This window comes from Eublepharis macularius, chromosome 2 (genome assembly GCF_028583425.1).
Source record: "Eublepharis macularius isolate TG4126 chromosome 2, MPM_Emac_v1.0, whole genome shotgun sequence".
Lineage (NCBI taxonomy): Eukaryota > Metazoa > Chordata > Lepidosauria > Squamata > Eublepharidae > Eublepharis > Eublepharis macularius.
In genome coordinates this window covers 190,992,074-191,013,444 of record NC_072791.1, presented here as the reverse complement: position 1 = coordinate 191,013,444, position 21,371 = coordinate 190,992,074, and the positions used below count along the sequence as shown (strand labels likewise).

Genomic DNA, 21,371 nt, shown 5'->3' with positions numbered 1-21,371 from the left:
GATTTCACAGGCTTGATCAGATTGTACGCAGAAATTATTCAAACAAGGGGATCTGCCCTGCTGATCCATTGTAACCGTTATCCAATTGATAAATCATCGGTAAAGAGTATTACCATACTGATATTGACAACTTAAGTTTGGGGGGCTATTTAAGAAAAATCACCTGTAGAATGTGGTTTTATGGTACCACGTGTTAGCTCAACTTATCATTTAAAAGCGAATGTTTGTGAAATCAATAACTTCCTTTCAGGTATTATTTAAAATTCTTATTTCAATGTGTGAAAAATGGCATTAACATACCAAAAAAACCCCTTGCGCCACGTACTCTGGTGGCTCCCATCCTGTTTCCCCCCTCTTTCCCCCCACCAGCCAGGTAAGCAGGCCTGTCGCGGTTGGCATGCCTAACTTCTGGCATGACCCATTACCAAGTTGCTGGTGGCTGTGATTTCCTCCCCCCATTTCCACCCATCAGCCCTGTTATGAGCCTGGGCCTAGTGAGGCCCAGTGGCTCTGGGGAAGCCTGCGCTAAAGTGATTGCAGGGCCTACATTTCCCAGGTTCCCTTTGGCCCCTGTGATTGGGTAAGAGGGGATTCTGAGGGAAAATTGCACCAATGGGAAAATACGGGGATGGTGCCTGAGAGAAGGGATAAAAGACTTCACCACAATGGGAGGGTGTTCATTCCTAGGGAGCAGTGCTGAGGAGAGGTTGCTGCAGACAGAATGATCCCTCATCCAGAAGGAATGAGACAGTTAGATGCCAGTTGCCAGGAGACAGTTAAGAACAGTCTACTTAGATATGTTACGGTGTGTTAGTTTGTTTATTCACCAACCTTTACTATTCTCTTTATTTTACAAAGTTTGGAGTGCCAGTTATTAATAAACCTTTTTAATAAAGTTCTTTATTCTTCTGCCTGGGTCCTTACACCTCATTTGGTCACTCATAAAGTAAAACCCACTGGGAAAGAGTAAACAAAGGGGTCGGTTGGGTGCTCCGGGCCCTTCCGAGGAAACCTGTATCAGAGTGGTGGCAGTCTACAGATAGCTTCCCTGGGCCTCAGCCAGCTGTGACAAGCCCATTGAGTGGTGGCAAGAGAAGAGGGCTGCTTGGCGGGATGTGTCTCACTAACTTGAGAGACTTGGCAGCCCTAATTGTGAGACTTACATGTACAAAAGGCATGGTCTTAGGCTGGTGTAACTCTGCATAGGATTAAACTTAGTGTATGATAAAGAGAAGAACTGGGAGAGAGAGAGTGAAAAAGCTAGGTGGATCCAACCGATAGAGCCATAATGAGGGTAGTATTGCTTATGAAGCTGAACAAGGAATGCATTTAGAGTTATATTGCTCATTAAGGCAGGACTATGCTTGTTCCTGCTTCAGAGCTGTTTTGTGAATAAAAACATACAAGTGCATTTTTCCCCCCTTGGAAGGTAAGTATAGAAGCTTTATACCACGCTGCTTTGAAGAAGTGAAAAACAGCTTAGCTTTGAAAACTCTGTGTGGGTGAATCTTCAGCAAGGAATGCATACCTTGGGGATTATGAAACAAAATATATTCTTTTTAAAAAATGGTTTGACATTTGCAGTGGCTAGGTCCATGAGTGTAAAGCTGGGTTGTCTTTGTTCTTGGTGATATGCAGCAGGCTGCTCATGCTTTTCCTCTTACAGTTTATTTTGTCATCACAGCCCCCCATAAATATACAGTCACCTGGATGCTTTGCTGTGGCTGGTGACTTTTATGGGTTATAGCAGCACTGCAAACCTCAGTATACCATCCAATAAAAGTTACAACTTTTTCTAGTCAGGGAGTGTCAAGGTGAGAGACCTTCAAGAAGAGCAATATCGAGAGGAATGACGATGAATTTTGAAGGTAACTGCAGTCACCTTTAGATCTAACTATTTCCTTTCTGTAGGTCACTTGCTGAAGGCTTTATAAAGTCCCTGAGGGAAGTAGTTGGTAAAACGGTAACTGTTAGCTAAAAACTCTTTACAATTATAGATATAATTATAGAATCTATACAATTATAGAATCTACCACGGGCACTATGTTTTTCTTTTCAGCTGTTATCCAAATTCCATACATCCGTTTGCATGTGTAGTTCTGTGCAGTGTTTCTCTGGGCACAATAACAACAACATTTGATTTATATACCACCATTCAGGACAACTTAACATCCACTCAGAGCAGTTTACAAAGAATGTTACTATCCCCACAACAATCACCCTGTGAGGTGAGAGGGGCTGAGAGAGCGCCGAGAAGCTGTGACTGACCCAAGGTCACCCAGCTGGCTTCAAGTAGAGGAGGGGGGATCAACCAGATTAGAGTCCTGCTCTTAACTACTATACTGAACTGGCTTCTGCTTCCTGAATGTGATTTATGAAGCTTTGTCCTTCTGCAGCAACCTGAAGTACTGATTTCTGGAGGCTGCTGTGGGAAGAGGGAGTAGTAAAAGTCATGCTCTGTGGGCAGAATTTCTTGTGCTCACAGAAACACTGCACTAGAACTAACTCATAGGCCTTCCACCTGTGAAAGGGGGTCCTCATGAATTCGAGAATATAGTAACAATGCACAAAATGTTAGGATCATAGAGCTGCTCTTTCCATTGAAGTAAATGGTGAAGTGATTGGCTCCCTTTGTCAAAAATGAAACATCCACATTCTGAGGTATGTGAAAGTAAGCAGTAGATGATGACATTGCAGTTCCTTGCCATGGTCCTCTGTGGCTACAGCATGTGCCTTCTCTCTAGCACTGCCAGCTTGACGGAATAAGCTGCCGGAGAAGGTACACGGAACTCCCTCTCCAGATTTCTTAAGTGTTATTCTCCTCTTTAAGAAGAGCCTTCTAAATTAATGTGTGTCAGTGCCAAAAGGTTCCTGCTTGCTGAGTGGGCCATTTTGAAAATTCTGTGCCTGCTGTTCGTCATTATGATTATGTTCTTTATAAAAATTTTATTCTGCAATTTTATCCATTGTGATAAAGTGGCATAATAAAAAAAATCCCTTAAGAGCTCCATTACCTTGTGATTGTGACATATAATGGACATCTAGGTAGTCAGTACAAGAGACAGCATATTTATTTATTTAAAACATTTATTAGCCACCTTTCTACCTTACAGGAACTCAAGGCAGCTTACAGTGGGGGAACATACTCCTCTAAATAAATGTACTGGATGTGCTTTTTTGGTTTTTTTGCCAGTGCATAGGAGAGTTCTGTATGCTTGCACATACCTTTGCAGAATCTTGGATTAGTTCACCATGGTCTGCTCTAGACATAACACGGAGAATTGTATCACAGCATTCAAGGCACCCAACTCACTGAAAGAACAGCAATACTGCATACTAGGAGTGTGCATAATGAAAATCCTGAGCCATAAAAATTACAAAAATAACTCTTCCTGGGTCTCACTTGTGACATGCCAGAACGGAAATGCTAGTCCTGGCTGCTTGGTAGTAACTAAAATCCATTTTTTTCAAGTTCTTGCATTTACCAGTAATGCAGCACAAGCTCATATTTCACTCTGAATCTATACTAATTTTTCTGGAGAATTTCTCTCTTTCAGTCAGATTGTTGCAAGGGAGGGGCAAATAGCACTCCCAGCCAATCCCAAATTGTAGACGGCTTCCATTCTCTTGCCCTCCTTCTCCTTTCACTTATTCTTGTGGGCTAGAGATACACTTTTTCATGTGTAATTAGAAACCCTTGGCTTGCTAAGGGGCCCAAAGAATTCTAACACTGCCTAATTTGCTTGAAATCTGAAGGTTCTTTGAAGGACAGGCAGATCACTGCAATTGTGGTGACATTTGGTTGACGACTCCAGCCCTCCAGAAGTCCCCCAAAGGGAATCAGGCAGCTGACAATATATTAAAACAAATAAAAACTGTTTACAATGGAAAAACATTAAAACAATAAAAATCACTATATTCAATTCAAAAACAAAAAATTGCAGAAAAAGCATAGAACAGCAGAAGAATAAAAACAGTATAAAAATATAGTAAACCAGCAATTAAGCAAAGAGTGAAAAAAACCCTAATAACCAATGATAAAAATTTTTAATCTCACCTGGTTGGTGATTCAAGGGCCAATTCACACATTTCAAAATCCTCACAGGTGCCAGGAATGTTTTGATCAGATGCAGATTGGGAATTCTATGCTGGGAAATTAATTCCCAAGAGTGAGTAAATCCTATTCAGAGTGGGACTGTAGCAAGCAAGGAGAGAGGACTTAAGTAGGGTTGCCACATCTGGATTGGGAACTTAATGGAGTTTTCGGGGTAGAAACGGGATAGTGGGGTTTGGCGAGGGAAGGTACCTCAGGAGGATATAATTCCATGCAGTCTACTCTTCAAAGTATCAATTTTCTGCAGAGGAGCTGTTCTCTATAGTCTGGATATTAGTTGTACTTCTGGGAGATCTCCAGGCACCACTTGGAGGTTGATGGTCCTAGACTTAAGCCTTCCTACATGCACCATTTTTCTGACCTGAAACAGCCCTGAAAGCTGGTATTTACCCTGTATGAGAAACTTGCGTGAATCCAGCAGTACATATAAATTTCTGCAATGGGGCAAGTAGCAGCTTCTCAGGGCCATTGCAGGTCAAGAAAATGGTGCTGAGATAAAGGCTTAAGCCCCCTATATGTGCCACACTCCAATATGAATTGGGCCCCGTCAAGCCTGGGAATGAAGTACTGAGCCTAAAACTCCCAGAGCAGTCTGACTGAAGGCTCCTGTAGCCACCACAACTGAATTTGCCCTAAGGGTGCAAATAAATGTGACTAGGGTTGCCAGGTGTCCAGTTTTCCACCGGATAGTCTGGGTTTTTTTTGGACTGTCTGGTGGAACCCCAAACACCTGTGTGCAGTGCCAGCCAGCCAGCCCAGAGTCCAGTGTGTCTGGGGAGAGGCTGGCTGGCTTGCTCACTCACCTGCCTGGAGTTCTGCATGGCCAGCATGCACCCTCGCCCAGCATCCTGTGTGACTAAGGAGAGCCCAGCAGGCCCACTCATTCACTCAAAGTCCTGTGCATCTGGGGAAAGGCCTGCCCGCACTCCTGCCTGATCTCCTGTGCACCCAGTGAGAGGCTGGCCCGCTGTCCAGCATGCTTGCGGAGAGGCTGGCTGCTGCCCCAACTGGTAAAGAGGCTGGACTGCTCACCTGCCCAGTGTTCTGCGCACCCAGGGAGTGGCTGGTCAGCCAGCCCTCCTGGCCTCTTGCATGGTGGCGATAATGTCACTCCTGGAAGTGATGTCATCAAACTAGTTCTGGGAAGCATTAAAAAAGTAAGTAGCAGAGCCCCATCCAGGTTTGGGGGGAAAGCCAACTGGCAAACTTAGATGTGACAGCAGTCTCTTCCAGTTGCCTAGAAAGTTAAGGTGAGCTGTACTGTTAGTGGGCAGTAGGCAGGAGCTGAGCATCAGATACTTACTCTTTCCCACCCAAGCTCACTTATTTTTAGCAAGGTTATTTCCTTCTAGCCATAGAACACCACTAGAACAAAAAAAGCATTTTTTAAAAGATAAAGGTTTTGAAGATGTAGCTGAATTTATGGTTTAGAGTGCCCCTCCTGTCTATACTAGGCTTTAAATACGGACTTCCCTCACATTCATCTGTGCATGGATCTCCCACTAGTATGTCTATCATAAGTAACACTTTTCAGGAGTTTTTGTATTTGTATTTTTGTTGTCTTAGGTCTCACCCATTTCAGTGTTTGAACATACATTTGTGACTGATGGCAATCTCTTTTATGTGACTTTCAGTCTTAACTCATAGACATTTGAGTTTGGGGACATACATAAAATTTGTCTAGCATTGTCGGCATTCTTGTGAATATGGATATTTAGCAAATTCACTGTATAATGCATACTTTTTATTAGAAGTTCTTCTGACTGCAGTTTCTAATACAATGATTAGTACTTCCTGCTACAGTCCAAGATGGCTACCTGTTTTTTTGCCTAATTATTAATACAGTACACCTTCTTGGGGGATCTATTTCCAGAATCACTATGACCAGTAGAATACGTGAATCCTGGGAGTCAGAGATCTGCTGAGTCCCAGTAACAAAACATCCACATTTCCTGCAAAATTTAATAATGTAATGATTATGATGATGGTGGCAGCAGGATGAAAAAAAACCAGACTGAAGGCCATATCACATGATCATACCACAGACTGTGAAATCGTGAAACAGGAATCTGAATGGCAAAGTCTACAGCACCTGTGTCAGAAGATCGTTACAGTCTCTTATACTGGAAAAAATGCTTTTGTATTCAACCCTTTTTTTATCAGAATGCTAAAACAAATTTGAATTTCTTGTCTATATACCCAGCTGGCTGTAGAAACATCCATGACAGAAATGCTGCACTAGCATATAATTTCACTCTCATGTCTTTTAATTGAACAGACTGCCCTTGCTTGGTTACAGATGGCTTTGCTGCCATACACCTCCTGCAGTCTTCGTTGCAGCTGTGTGAACAGACAGGCTGCTATTCAAATGCTCTTCTTTGGAGCATGCAGTTTATGTTTTCAAAGACATTGAGGGTGTGAGTTCCGTTGCCCTCTCTTTTTTTGAACGGTTAAGTGGAAGGGTGGAGTGCTGTTGTTTGGCAGAGTGACGAGGCAAAACCAGAGATAAGACAAAAAGACCAAAGGAAATTTAGGTCTAAGGCAAACCTTTGCACACACAGATTTACAATGGCAGCTAAGTAGTTTCGCAATAAAGTTGGCCAAATTCCAGTTTGGGTCAATTGGACATGGCACAGTAATGGCTGCCAAATGCCTTGATAATGGAATGTATGGCAAGTATTTGACAGAGGGGGAAAATGAACACCTAGAAGAGCTTGTTTAGCTTTAAATTCTTCATGCCATTCCAGATTTTCATAATGCTTTTTTTAAAAAAAAATCTATCTAGGGTAATATCACTGTGTCTTAAAATGATTTGCTGTTTCTACTCTTTGGAATATAATCCTCATATCTTCAAATACATTTACTTGATTTTTCAGCACCTGCAAAGTGAACACGGGTGGACATTCCAGTAAAACTGATTTCACAGATCCCGAGTACAATAATTACCTCGCCCCCCCCCCCAAATTAAATCATGTGCAAAGGGAAGAAAAATGACCTTTTCTTGGACTAAGGAGGTGCAGCCAGTGGATGTGATAGCCAGACTGGTGCTCAATTCTGTTCATGTTTGCTCAGAAGTAAATTTCACTGATTTAAATGGGATTCACCCATAAATGTGTGCTCTTAAACTTCTGAGATTGGTTGCCGTATGAAGAGAGCAGTGCAGAGGGTAGCGAGGATGAAGAAAGACAGGCATTTTTAAGTGTAGTCAAACTACATTCTCCGCCTGTAAATGTCTTAAACACAGTTTCATATATGTGTCTCTGCATATCTGCCATGAGTATATTCTGAATTCTGTGCTAGTCCTCTGAGGGCATGAGAAGTTTCTTACTGATGTTAAGGCTGTAGGTTATCTCTTTCCCCGCTGCCTCCAGCAAGCATCCTTGAAGGCTGGCTGCGGCCAGCTCGAAATGTATCTTTCTTGGGAACTGAAATGATTTCATTCTTTGTTCTGTCTAGCCTAAACCTAGCTTCTCCCTTTCACCCCCCCCCCCAGTTCCTTTGTGCCCAAAACTTTAACGGTCCTTATCTTGATGGTGGGAACTTTCCCTATAACTAACACTACCGACCCCATCTACGTCACTTCTGCCAATTCAGTTGTCTGAGCACCTTGAACTTGATGGATCTCTAATAAAGTTATTTCAACCAATACACCTGCATGTTTGCAGTGGAGAACTTGAGGATTCTACCTGCCAAGGACTGAGACACAGAAAATGTTCTTAATGATACATTACTTATACTGAGCTATTTTTTTAAGTTACTCGTATATAAGATTATGCTGATTTCCACCAGTGTACCCCTTAGAACTTGAGAGAGCCTCAAAAAAGGGTGCTGGTACTCAGTACCAGAGAGTATCAACACACAAAAAAGTCATGCTTATATCTGAAGTTGCTGTAAAATTGCCTGATGTATGGTACAGGGTTGCCATTTGCCCAGTGGAGGCGGGAATCCCCTGCTCCCACCCCCCACCTGGCCAGGAGTGGGAAAAGGTGGGGAAACAGACTTCCAGGGCATGTTCCGGGGTTGGTGCATGTTTCCACGCTTTGCATTGGGCTGATTTGGGTTCCAAACAAGCAGAACTGGGCTGTTCGGGGCCCAAATTTGCCCGGTGTGAAGTGCGTGTGTGCTTCTGGGCCAAGTGATGTCATCACAAAGTGCAAAGAGAAACAGAAAGGTGAATGCTGGGTCATCGTCCCCCCACCCCGGGGAGAATAAGGGGACCTGGTAACCCTAATGTGGTATTGCAGTGGCACTGTATTCACTAGTCATTTTAGTGCTAATGTACCATCTATACCAGAGTCTTCAGCTTTTCAGACCTGAGAACCACTGAGCATGGGACCCCCTGAGGAGCAAGCACATAACAAGGATTCACATGACAGAACGGCATGAGAGGAAAAGGGGAGCCAGAGTTATGGCCTCACCAGTTTCAAGGCCAGGAGGACCATAGGCAATAGAACAAGCAAGCAGAGAGCAGGAAACATGAACGAAACATAGAGTGAGGAACAAGCTAAAGGTCAGAGACTTGGACAGATATTTTCCATCACTGAGTAACCTCATCTTACCATTCACTGTCCTTTTCAGGTGTATGCATAGCACCCTCACATGTGCACAAGCTGCAGATCCTTCCAAAAAGCAACAAAAATATGGCAGCTGTGTAGGAGCTCCCCACCCAGCAGGCAGGGCCACACAACTTTCCTGATGATGGATCTAGCTCATGGATTGAAGACAACTGGCTTATAGCATGCAGTCTTGGACATTAGCATGGATTAAAACAATGTGGGAGCTTCACAAGCAATCTCTTTTTATTCCTGTGACAGGAGAGATTGTTGTACTTATGCTAAGAACAATGCAGAAAGTTTTTGAGCAAAACAAAAGGTTCTTTCCTTCTATACCAATGCTTATTTCCAGAATGTGTAGAATGACCTACCACTATCAGCAGTAAGCCTACAGCTCCTTTGAGGTGTGATAAAGGCAGTGACCATCATGAAACTATAGCAATGGTAAGGGACCAAAGCAAAGTAGTCACAATGGAGAGAGAAGCTCAGGCTACATTGCTTAAAGAACTGTGTAAGCCGCTGCTGAAACAAAATAGTCTTTGCAAGAATGAATAATACAGATTCAGAGGATTCTGAAAGCAAGAATGAGCTGAAGTATATTAGAATAAGTTCTGTCTTCTCATACATAATGCAAAGCATAATGCAAATATATCATGTAGCTTTAATCTTTATCACTTGAAATCTTAACCAGAGTCTATGCAGCATGATCATTTCTCTTAAAGAGAGTTATTTTAGGAATATAATAAGAGCATGACGGTTTTTACTAATTACGGCAAGAGACGCGAATATATTTAACTTCTGCGTTAGAAGACATTTGTTAACAGTCATTCGTCAATCACTTTTAACTTGTGACCTTGAAGAGTGCAGCAGCGTGCTTTGGAAACAATGGTAAAGCACAAGGAAAATGATCAATTTCTAAACATAGCTGAGCAATTTCTTAAAAATGTGAAATATGGACATGTTGTCTTTGAAGTGCGGGATTATTTGTAAAATGCCCTTGGCTGTGATTAACAATGTATAGCAAGCAGCTCTCAGGAGCAGAAAACTGAAGGTGTGAACAGGGGGGAAAAAACCTGCTATAGTCTATCAAAATCAAATAACAAATTCAAGTAATATAAAACAGGTTAATTGAGACAGCTGGCCTCTTGTAGACAAAGAATAAATAACCAGTTTTGGTGTGTGCTGGCATCCTCCAAACTTGATGGAGAACAGAGCTTCCTCACAAGGGTCCATTCACTAGTCCCATATATGGACAAATACTAACAAACACACACATACAAACAAATCCCATCTGTATAGAACCTGGAAAGCAGACATGCATGGAAGATCCAGCATCACGCACCATCCAGATGACAGAGAGACCACACATGTACAGATAAAACAGTATGTGTGCTTAAAGTATATCCCACAAGATATATAAACTACACACATGTAGATATCACGCAGTACAGGAATCAAAAGGCAGAGTTAAAACACTAGGAGTGGACTGAAAAGTGAAAATGGCCCTGGAGCCAGTCTTTGGCAATACAAGCCAGGGATAGGGGCCGCTCAGTGCCAGCAATGACGGGCATTAGCTAACCCACTGCTTTCTCCTGCAAACTGGCAACCATGAGAGAGGAAACAACTGGTGAACTGACACAAATTAGCATTGCTGATGAAGGATGTGAGCCAAGCGGTCCCTACAGTTGCCAGCTTTAGCCTGGGAAACTCCTGGAGATTTGGTGGCAGAGTAGGGTTGCCAGTCCCCCACTGGGGGCGGGGGATCTTTCGCTCCTACCCCCACCTGCTGCTCCCACTTACCTGGCCAGCAAGGGGGGGAACGCACCTTCTGGGGTGCGCTCCCAAGCCAAATTGGCCCGGATTAGGTCCAATTAGGCCCAGATCTGGCCTGATTTGGGCCCCTGAAGAACACGGGAGCACTCCCAGGGTGGCGCGCAGCCTGCGTGATGACATCACTTCCCAGAAGTGACAACATCATGCAGGCCATAAATGCGCACATGACCAGGGAATAGCAGCTAGGTGCTGGGCCTCCCACCTCCCACAGGAGGACATGGAAACCCTAGGGCAGAGCCTGTGAAGGTTGGGGGGTGGAGAAGACCCACTGGGGAAATTTCCCTGTAAGTTAAATGGCTATTCTGCCCCTGCAAAACACAGATTTATATCCACAATGGAAACACAAAATGTTCTTACCAGTTCTCAACAAAACTTAGCGAACTAGCAAGGTGTCCTAAGCAAGTGGCAGGGACTCAGCCTTGTTTGTAACTGCAATGCTCACCTCAGCTGAAATGTCAGGGAAATATTCTGTTGTGAGATTAGCTTATAAAGACATCTGTCTTTTCTGAACCATCATCTCTGGTCGCAGTTTTTATCCTTGCTATGTTTCAGGGCTCTCAGCCTCCACAAGGCCTTTTAAGGAGGGCCATCTCTGTGATACCCTTATCCTAATTCTTTATTTTTTGCCCATGTCTCTGTCCAGCACACCGAGGCATGACTGCTGTACAGCTTATACAGTTCCATGACCGATTTTATCATACACATGTCCTAGTGAATCATCACAGGTGCTGTCTGAGTGGTCGTAAATGCATGTTGTGAATCCATATTCAGAGATAACATAGATTATAGATAAATTACCTTACAGTTTGTGTAGGAAAAGTATGGATTACTGAACCCTATCTCAGTGCATAGCAACCTGAACAGTCCAGACTACCTGAGCTTCTACAGAACTCGGTAGTTACGCAGGGTCAGGCATGATCAATCCTTGGATGCAAGAACTCCAAGACAGACTGGAATTGCTTTGCATAGGAAGGCAATGGCAAACCCCTCCTGCGCATCTCTGGCTTTGAAACCCCCATGATGGGTCGCCATAAGTTGGCTGTGATTTGACAGTACTTAAATACTATTATTACCTAAGTGTGATGTGTGTTTGTGTGTGTTTGGCATTGCACATGCATATATTAATTCATACTAATGCTCTGGGGATAAGCGTTGCGTGTGAGCGGTGTGTGGAAGTTCTATATAACCTCTGAAATAGTGATACACAGGGCTCATTTTGAGGGGGAACGCGCAGGAACGCAGTTCTGGTAGTTCCCCAAAGAAGTCACATGTCAGGTGGCTCTGCCCACCTGACTCTCGGCCATTTGGGCCCGTTTCATCCTGGATTGGGGCTGAGATGGCCTGGATCAGGTCTCTGATGGGTGGTGGATCACTCTCCCACTCAGCAGCGGCCCGATCCTGACCATTTTGGGCCCCTTTTCAGCCATTTTCAGCCCCTTTTTGCCATTTTGGGCCCAATTTTGGCCCTAAATGGCCAGGATTTGGTCCAAAACAGCCAGATAGGTGATGTCAGGGGGTGTGGCATACGCAAATCAGTTATGCTAATGACACACTTCTGGTGATGTCAAGGGGCATGGCATATGCTAATGAGTTATGCTAATGAGTTCCTCCAGCTCTTTTTCTATGAAATGACCCCTGGTGATACAGTTTATATTTCACATTATGATGATGTCCAAACCAGTATAATTGGTGATCACATAAGTATAACCTCTCACTAAGGCTTAAATAAACCAATAAAAAAATATTCTTTTGAATGTAAATACTGATTTTTATCCTTTAAACTTTTCTCAGCTTCAGTGTGAAATGCGTATAGTCTGCCTTTTCTGTTGGTTTATTCTTTCTTTTTTTTCCGTACTTACTAAAGGGGGGAAAGAGGGAGAATGAGATGAGAAAGTAGAAGGCACATAATGAGATTGACTTTTAAAGAGGAAGGAAATGCACTAGCTATGACATTCAGCTAGTGCTGGCTTGACAGATTTTATTTATTTTTAACCCCCCCTTTCCCTTTACATCCACTGCGAACCTTGAGGAATAATTTAGCTTTCTTCACCTCCTTTGGAAGCTCGTTTCAGTCATCAGTATATGGGAGCCACAACTGAAAAGATTGTACATTTTGCCTATCTTTTCTTAATGAGTTGAGGGAATGACCAGATCTGCTGACCAGATTTTAAGGTGTGTAGATTCCAGGCTATGAAGGCAGCCTGACCTGACTGCAAGTTGGCAGCCAGCATAGATTACTCAAGGTTTGGTGAATGTGATCATACTGTCCACATACTAATTAACAGATGGGCTGCTACATTCTGCACCAGGTCATGTTCTGAGTTGTCTTCAAAGATAGCCTCATGTAAAGTGCTTATCAGGCCTGGAAATTACTGAAACGTGGATTAAGGGCGGGGTGGGGGGGAGAGCCTTTGAAAAAAAAATATAGGTGGCCATAGCTCCAGCCTGCTTATTAGATCTTGGTACAGGAGTATTCTAGGTTCTTAATCTGATAAACCAGGGCAATGATAATGCCATGCTTCAAAGAGCATCCATTTCCTGGCATGCTCCACTAGTATCTGCTCTGTCTTATCTAGATTCAGCTTTAGAGTGTTCTCTCTTATCCACTTGACCAAACTGTCCAGTGATTAGTTTTGGACTGCAATGTAGTCAAGAGATCTCTTGGAAAGTTGAGTCAGATTTGCAGTGACAAATTCCTATTGCTATCAACTGACCCTAAAGGACAGGTGCCATTAGCCATATTGAGTTCTTTGTTTTGCTTATGCCGTTGGTTTGGTGGATTCCTTGTGGGCAATGATTGCAAAAGGCTTGCAGGAGAGCATGAAAGTAACCAGATTACTATAAAATGAAAGAGGAGAAGTAGCGAATCTCATAAAAACAAACTCAGCCGGTAGTCAGACAGGCAGCTTTTAAGTCCAATGACAACATTATTTACTCAGAAGTAAATCCCTTGGATTTCTATGGGATTTACCTCCTGATAATTATGCTGAGGTCCGTCCGTAGCCTTATTACAAGGGGAAAAAAGCAATTCCTTTCCTTAATCCCCAGTTACAGAGGATGTTGGCCAGACCATTCTCAATTTACTTTCCATGATGTTCAGAAGGGAGTGCCTAACGTTCCCAAATTCTTAATCATTGCCACATGTGGAAAACATTTACTGTTAAATAGCCTTGCAGCAAAATGACAGCTTTCCCAACCCCTGGTAGACTTGAAGCGCCGTTGAGGAAAGAACTTTCTTTTGGTCCCAGATCATGTGTCTCTTCTAAGGGAAAGTGTTTGGTTGAGCCTTCCAATTGCCATCTTAATTTATCGGTAAACACTCAACGATAATTTTTATGTGCCAGCATTACCCCTTTCATCCTTGTACTTTCTTTTCTCCTGCTCTGTATAGATTTTATGTTGTCAGAATGTTTTATTGAGTTTTGATTCAGAATTAGATGGTTTTTGATTTATCATTAAGAGTTTTTCCACCTGGGCACGCATCTTTTAACTTCATGAATAACTTCTTCTTTGTTGTCTGCTGCAGTTCGTATAAACAGAGTAATTTTTTTTACATTAAGTGCGTTTTTATGTCTAGCTCATCGGTTACTTCTCTCGTTGTCTCATCCACAGCACAGTTAAGCCAATGAACTGGCGTTTAAACCAATTTCCTTTAAGAGGTTGTGGTCTGAGTGTTGCTAATGGGGTTGCAAAGCAAGGCAGGAGCTCAGCTTTCTCCATGCCATTCATGATGGGAATTGCCGGAGCCTGTCCTATGCAAAGTGGTAATGAGGTGATAATGAGGTGGCAGGATGCTGAGGTGGTAGAATGGACTACTTCAGATTCCAGATGAAGGATTATGTTGTTTAAACTTCCCCCCACATTAATAATTTCCTGAGAGGAGAACTCCAGCCCAGCTCATGAAGGGCTAGAATCTTTCTTCCCAATGTGAGGTTTTTTTATATGTAGTGAGTTTTCATATGGTGTTACCGTGGGTAGTCAAGGAGACAGGTATTCTGGGCTGGGCCTGGACAACTTTTCTTTGCCTTTAGGAGCCCAGCCCCAAAAATAGGAGCCAGATTTATTTTCAGCAAAATAGTCTTAAATTATTGGGGCAGTTAGACTTATTTGCGGAGAATACAGATGTGGGCTGGACGTCTCTAGGATAGGGTGAATTGGGACTTTGGGTAGCCTTGTGCTTCCTAGAAGAAGCTGCCAATCAAATGGGCACTAGGGTCTGTGCAGATCAAACGTTTAGCCCCAAGCCAATGCCATTCTCCAGGGTGGGTGAGGCTCATGGAAGTCTTGTGAGACTTGGAAATCTTGCAAGGCTGAGGGAAGCATGGTAGGAGCTTGTCCCATATCAGGCCCCCTCTGGGGACAGCCCCAAATCTGGGTTCCTTTCTTTGGCTGAATACAGTAGGACCCTTTTTAAGCTAATGGCATGCTAATCACTGAGTGAGGCCTTGATTAATAGTTTGATAGCTGACAACCAGGGCCGGCGCATCCTTTGAGGCAAGCCCGGCAATTGCCTCCAGTGCTGGGGCACCAGAGGGTGTGCCGGGGGCAGGGGCGGTGGCGCGCGCTGCGGAGCTGGCAGCAGCAGTGGGCAGGCGGCTGACTGGGAGGGATGGGAAGCTGCCCGCGCGCCGCCACAGCCACCTCCAATGACTGCAGCCTCCCAGCTCTCCCATGCTGCTGCTGACGCCAACATGCACTCCCGGCCGGGCGCAGCAGCCACGGGCCAGGTGCGGCAGGTGTCTAGGGCGGCACATGGAGCAATGGAGCGGGAGGGCTGGGAGGATGCACGTGCACCTCCCAAGCCACCCTCCATGCCTGGCTGGGCCGGCAGCCTCTCAGCCCTCCCGCCCAGCTGCCTGCCGTCCCACAGTCCAGGGATGCGCGGACAGCGTGCACAAGGGGACAGGAGCAGTCCTGAAGCTGCCCCCCCTCCCGCCTCCGGCACCGGAAACCCTGGCGCCGGCCCTGCTGACACCTCAAGGCTTGGTTTCTTGGGAAAAGCTGTTTTCCAGTTTGGTGCAGTGGTTAAGGCATGGGACTCTAATCTGGAGAACTGGGTTTGATTCCCTACTCCTTCACTTGAAGCCAGCTGGGCGACCTTGGGCTAGTCACAGCTTCTAGAAACTCTCTCAGCTCCACTTCCTGCACAGAGTGTTTGCTGTGGAGATAATAAAAACATACTTTGTAAACCGCTCTGAGTGGGCATTAAGTTGTCCTGAAGGGCAGTATATAAATTGAATGTTGTTGTTGTTATTGAGTAAGTGGATTAGGATGGGGGTCCACCAAGTTTTGCTTAGCCTTTGACTCTCCTGTGTTTGCTAATGGCCCTAAACTTGTTTACTGTGTTGTTGGTGATGGGGAGACAAATCAAAAGGGAGGCTTGTTGGCAACACTGAAGGAATGTTAAAATGGACTCTTACCACTTTAGGATCTTAGCACCTTATTATGCTGCAGGTGTAGACTGGACATACAATGAGTTGCCTTGAGGTTCTGTTAAGCCAATTTGTTATTTTCCCTTCATGAAACTGTATGAGGGGGTAGGGATTTTATATTTTCTCATTATGCCACCTTTTTATATATTTAGCCTTTGCAAATCTAGGCTCTTGGTCCTTATTGTGCACTGGTGAATGGAAACATACTTTGTCATGATCTATGGTGCTGATGCCACACACAGAGGGTGTATATTTTTGGTGATAGCAGACATAACCTGTTGAGAATTTTTAAGGTTAGAAAGAATCTCTGCAACAGCACTTGGGGAATGACATTGCTTGGTAATTCTACCATTCAAGTGTCACCTTTATTCTTGTAAGGGTGACAGATGATGTACCTTTCAATTTCTGTGGTAAGATTTTAGTCAGAGTAGATGGTCTTGTAAAGTCCTTTCTTTCCTGGAAGGTTTTATTAAAATATTCTTCTGTTATGCCATCCATCCCTTGCTATCACAGGGCTATATTTCATCACAAGGTTGGCTTTGTTCACTTCATCTATGGATAACCGCAGGGTTCACATTTATATAGAAGCGATCTTTGACTTCAAAGGTGACCTTCAGGAGATCTTTGAGATGCCACTTTCAGGGTGGTGTGTAAAATATGCTAACAGCTTGAACCATAAACCATGAAACTCCAAGATATATTATACAAGAGAGGTCTAGGGATCAAACTTAAACAGATTGCTGTAGTGACTCCTCCCAAACACTAGGAAATGCTGTGTCCATATCATGAACCAAATTGTGTTCGTTTTGTTTCCACTGTCAGAACCCAGGAAATAGATACAGGAAAAAATGGAGAAAGCAGGTGGCGAAATATTCTCAGGATTTCTCCGCTTGAAAGTGATGGTGGCTCATAGGAAGGAATCTCAGTAAAGCTGCAGGGAAAGTAAGTAGGGTTGCCAATTTACTGAGCCCCTACTCTTGAGCATACCTTGCAAATGATCAGGTGATGCGTATCTTCATGCTTACTTATTTCTGCAGATCAAAGTGGTATTACAGGCATGTTTCCCCCCTTGGTCTGTTAGCAATTCTGCTCTGCATCTTTGTGTTATCTCCGTTTCCTTTCTGTCTAGATTTTTGCATTTCAGTCACTAGCCTTATAAGCAGCATCTCTAGATGTCATCCCCATGAGGCTTGGAATTATGCTTGCTACCCTCCAGGTGGGCCCTGGAGACCTCCCAGTTTATAACTGATCTCCAAAATAGAGAGATGAGTCCCCCTGGAGAAAATGGCTGCCACAGAGGATGGACTTCGTGGCATTATGCCCCACTGAAGTCCTTTCTCATCCCAAATCCTGCCCTCCCCAAACTTCACCTCCAAATTTCCGGGAATTTCCCATCTGGACTTGGCAACCCTTATGGCAGAGGGAAGAAGCAAAAGTTTCCTCTTTTAAGTTAACTCTTTTATACACGTAAGGGGCGTGGGTTTAGAAACAATTGTTTGTGGTCTCCTACCATGCTTTCCTGTGTCAGAATGAGGTAAATGCTCTCTGGAAAATGGTTGTGTCTAACCTTCTAATTATTTGGGGCTTCTGTGTGATGAAGAAGCAGTGTGCCTTCTTTACCCCCTATGCAGATCTGTGCCAGGATCGCTCTGTGGAGGCATGATTATGATACTATTATCACTATTATTGTTTGTATACTGCCTCTCCACAAACATGTTCCCAAGGAGTTTAACAGTGGTAGAAAATCCAGTTATAAAGCCAAACACATAATTAATAATTAAAAAAAAAAACCTTGAAACTAAACATCAGGCAGATTGAATGGGGTAACTCAATGACAGCAGCAGTAATAAAAACCACAGCAACTATATAAAACCCAGTGCATTAGAAAAACAAGAACTCAAGAGGAAACAAAGCTACACAAATCAGTTAAAAGAGACAGGAATTCCTGATACTTTGCTCTAGCAGAATGAATGCACAGTAAAGATCTAGTTTCAGCAAAACTGTAACAGTCCAATGGAAAATGTCATCAGTAGATGTGTGCTAAAGTGCCTTGTGCCTTGGAGCATTTCATGCCCTGCTCTTTTCCAGGCCTTTAGTGAACAGGTACCATCTCTAGGATCCTGCAGAGGAGCAAGCAATAAGAGACTTCACAGTGGGATACGGGGAGTGACTCAGCTTGCCTTGAATGGCATAGTTGACAGAGTAATGGTGACTTGGCCTGTGGTGTGCAAAAAGAATAGTCCTAGGAGTACTTTGCACAAAAGGAATAAGGGGGCAGCCACATCTTATTGATCTTCTGTGATCACGTTTTCTAGTTATTGTGTGTTTGTTGTGTTAGAGGTCTTCTCTGAATGTTTCTAGATATTTCTTAATAATTGTATTTGATGAGTTTGCTTACAGAAAATGGTTTTAGCATTCAGGTAAATGCCATCCTTTCCATCTGTTTCAGCTTGCAAAACAGTGATGACACAGAACTGACCATCTGATCACAGTAAGTACACCCGCACTAATAGGCATTCGGCTAATTTGTGTACATCGTATCAGAGCACAGAAAAAATAAACTTCACAAGATAAAGTTAACAGGGCACAGAAACCAGTGTACAACATTCATGTAAGCCCTATTAAATAGTGTGTGTGTGTTTATTTATTTATTTGTTTATTTGTTTATTTATGTATTTATTTATAGTCCGCCTTTCCCAATGAGACTGAAGGCAGATTACATGGTGTAAGTCAGTGCAGTCAGTTTCAAGGATATGACAATAAACAATGTAATTGGACATATAAACAGATACTTGCAAAGCTTTAGTTCAGGTGTGGTTATATTTTTCTAGATTGAGCCTATATTGTGCATATGATGTGTTATCTGGATGTAAAAGAGCCCTGTGGCGCAGAGTGGTAAGCGGCAGTACTGCAGCCCAAGCTCTGCTCATGACCTGAGTTCGATCTTGGCGGAAGCTGGGTTCAGGTAGCTGGCTCAAGGTTGACTCAGCCTTCCATCCTTCCAAGGTCAGTAAAATGAGGACCCCGTTTTCTGGGGGTAAAGTGTAGATGACTGGGGAAGGCAGTGGCAAACCACCCCGTTAAAAGTCTGCCAAGAAAACGTCGTGATGCGACGTCCCCCCATGGGTTAGTAATGACTCGGTGCTTGCACAGGGGACTACCTTTACCTTTTTACCTTTATCTGAATGTACTGACAGATTACTCGTAAGGGGTCGATTCAGTTAGTATGTTTAAAGGCATAATTATTGTGTTACATACAAGCACATTAAACAACCTCCCGATGACAGTTCTTTGTAACAGAGAAGCGGGAAGGAGAGGTGTTAATTCTTTGTCGTTTTAAAACAAGTAATGAATACATTGAACTTTTGCAACAATGCTGATAGTTGGATCAAGAGTTTCATATTTCTTACGAAGGTGAGCGTCTGTGTTTGAGAGAGAGAGCAACAATAGGTGATTTGAGCCAGGAAACAGATTCCCCATTCCCTAAGGAACAGCATTGTGGCAAGTGATGTGTGCACAGGACCAGTGTCTTTTGGACACACGGGGGTGGGGGGTGGGGTGGGGAGCATTCATACACAGCAACCTATTTCTGCTAATAAGTCATCCTTGCAGGATTGGAACAATAATTTCTATGTTGTAGAGTTTAATCATTCTTTTGCTTTCTGTGTTGTCACATGTGAAAACGGTGGCTCCTTCTCATTTCTAAGAGAAATTGCACCCTGGTGCTGTTTGATATTATTATTATGGTTCATTTGCTGCTTTCAGAATTCAGTCATTGGTAGAAATGAACAAGGTACTACTTCATTCTCGTTCAGATGTCGCCTTAAACTGAATGAAAACAGTTGTTGAGAATAAAGAATTTCAGGAGCTGATTGTTTCCATCACATTGAACAAAAAAACCCCATGGGTCTGGCTTTTTGACCCTGTACATAAGCAAGTCGCGCCCAAATGAGTAGGATTTAATTCCAGATCTTGGTTGTGTGATCAAGATATATGTGTGATGGAGGTGTTCACCCTCAGCTGGGCTCTTTTCAGTTTGAACCCAAGGAGCCCACACAACTGAACAACACACCATGTTTTAAACACAAAAAATAGTTTGTTGGTTCCCTCTAGTGCTCATGGCAGGAGCTCACTGAATCATTGTGTTTAGAACTGGAATTATAAAGCTGGGAACATTAAGACAGGATTAGACATGACAAAAAAAAGAAAAGAAAACAACAGCCCCATGGTGCATCTCTCTACTTCCCAGTTACATGTATCTTACCTCAAGTTCAGATATTGTAGCCCTGACCATTTCCCCATTTGGGCTCCACAGCATTGCCTGTAACTTAGTGTCTCAGTTCTATGACATAAGATAAATTTAACTAAACATTTTACTAGACTGGACAAAGGGAGCTTAACTCTTGAAAGCTCATCCCCTGGAAATCTTGTTGGTTCTAAAAGTGCTACTGGACTTGAATCTTGTTCTTCTACTGCAGACCAACACAGCTACCCACCTGAAACTAGACATTACAAAGAAGGAGTGAGGGTTAACAAAGAGATGCTGCTTTTGGTGGCAACTTGGGAGTTGCATGAAATATCTGGTGCCATCCTACCATCCTTAGTTTGACAAGTGTTCTAATGAAAACAACATTTAAAGGTTTCAGGCGGTATTAATTCACACTGGTGGTGCTACTGGTTTAGTATGGCAGTCCCCTCAAAATGTGTGATATACATTGTACCTTGGTTATATTGGATAGCTTGATGTAAACTCGCGTTCATTTTGGTACAGAAGCAATATAATCTGCAGCCTGTTCCACTGGCGGATATTTACCAATGATCTCCAGTTGTATTTTAGAGCAAACATATAAAAGACAAATGCTTTGTGTGTTCTATAAGATACCAATCTCTCAGTACAAGGCTCTGACATAGTTACCAGACTAGAAAACTGTTGATACAAGTTAGGATGCCAAATAGTAGAACTGTGAGCAATGTTTGTGTGTTTGTTTGTTTTATAGTGCACCTTTCTCACTGAAACTCAAGGTGGATTACACAGTGTAATTCAATACAATCAACACGTGGAACATTCAATAGGGTATAAATTGCCAAATTTTGAAAAACAAGCAGAAATCTGATAGAGCTGAAACAATGTTGAAACAAAACATAAGCAATTTGACATGAAATAATAAATGACAGTGTGCAGTAGTGTAGTCTACAGTCCCACTCTCTTTATTGAAGCATCTCTTTGAACCATTTTCTTACAAAACAGCCCTATTACCTAAGAAAGCCCTGAATACATCAGTTTTGCACAGTTTGTGGAAAGCCAGGAAAATGGGACCTTTCCTGACCTCTGGCAGTCCACTGCAGACCTTTCCTGACCTCTGGGGGCTTCTACCGAGAATGTGTGTGTATGAGCAGCTGTTGATTTTGTCCATTTGCAGGGTGGAGCCTTCAGAAGGC

General features: G+C 43.3%; 1 protein-coding gene across 1 annotated transcript in view; it reads left to right on the top strand.

Moving 5' to 3' along the window:
* The window catches only part of BAZ2B (bromodomain adjacent to zinc finger domain 2B), a 279,279-nt gene that overhangs the window by 53,535 nt on the left and 204,373 nt on the right, over positions 1–21,371 (top strand). The window contains exon 2 of the mRNA XM_054970384.1: positions 18,382–18,423. The gene's annotated coding sequence lies outside the window, so the exon portion shown is untranslated. The remainder of the gene's footprint in view (positions 1–18,381; positions 18,424–21,371) is intronic.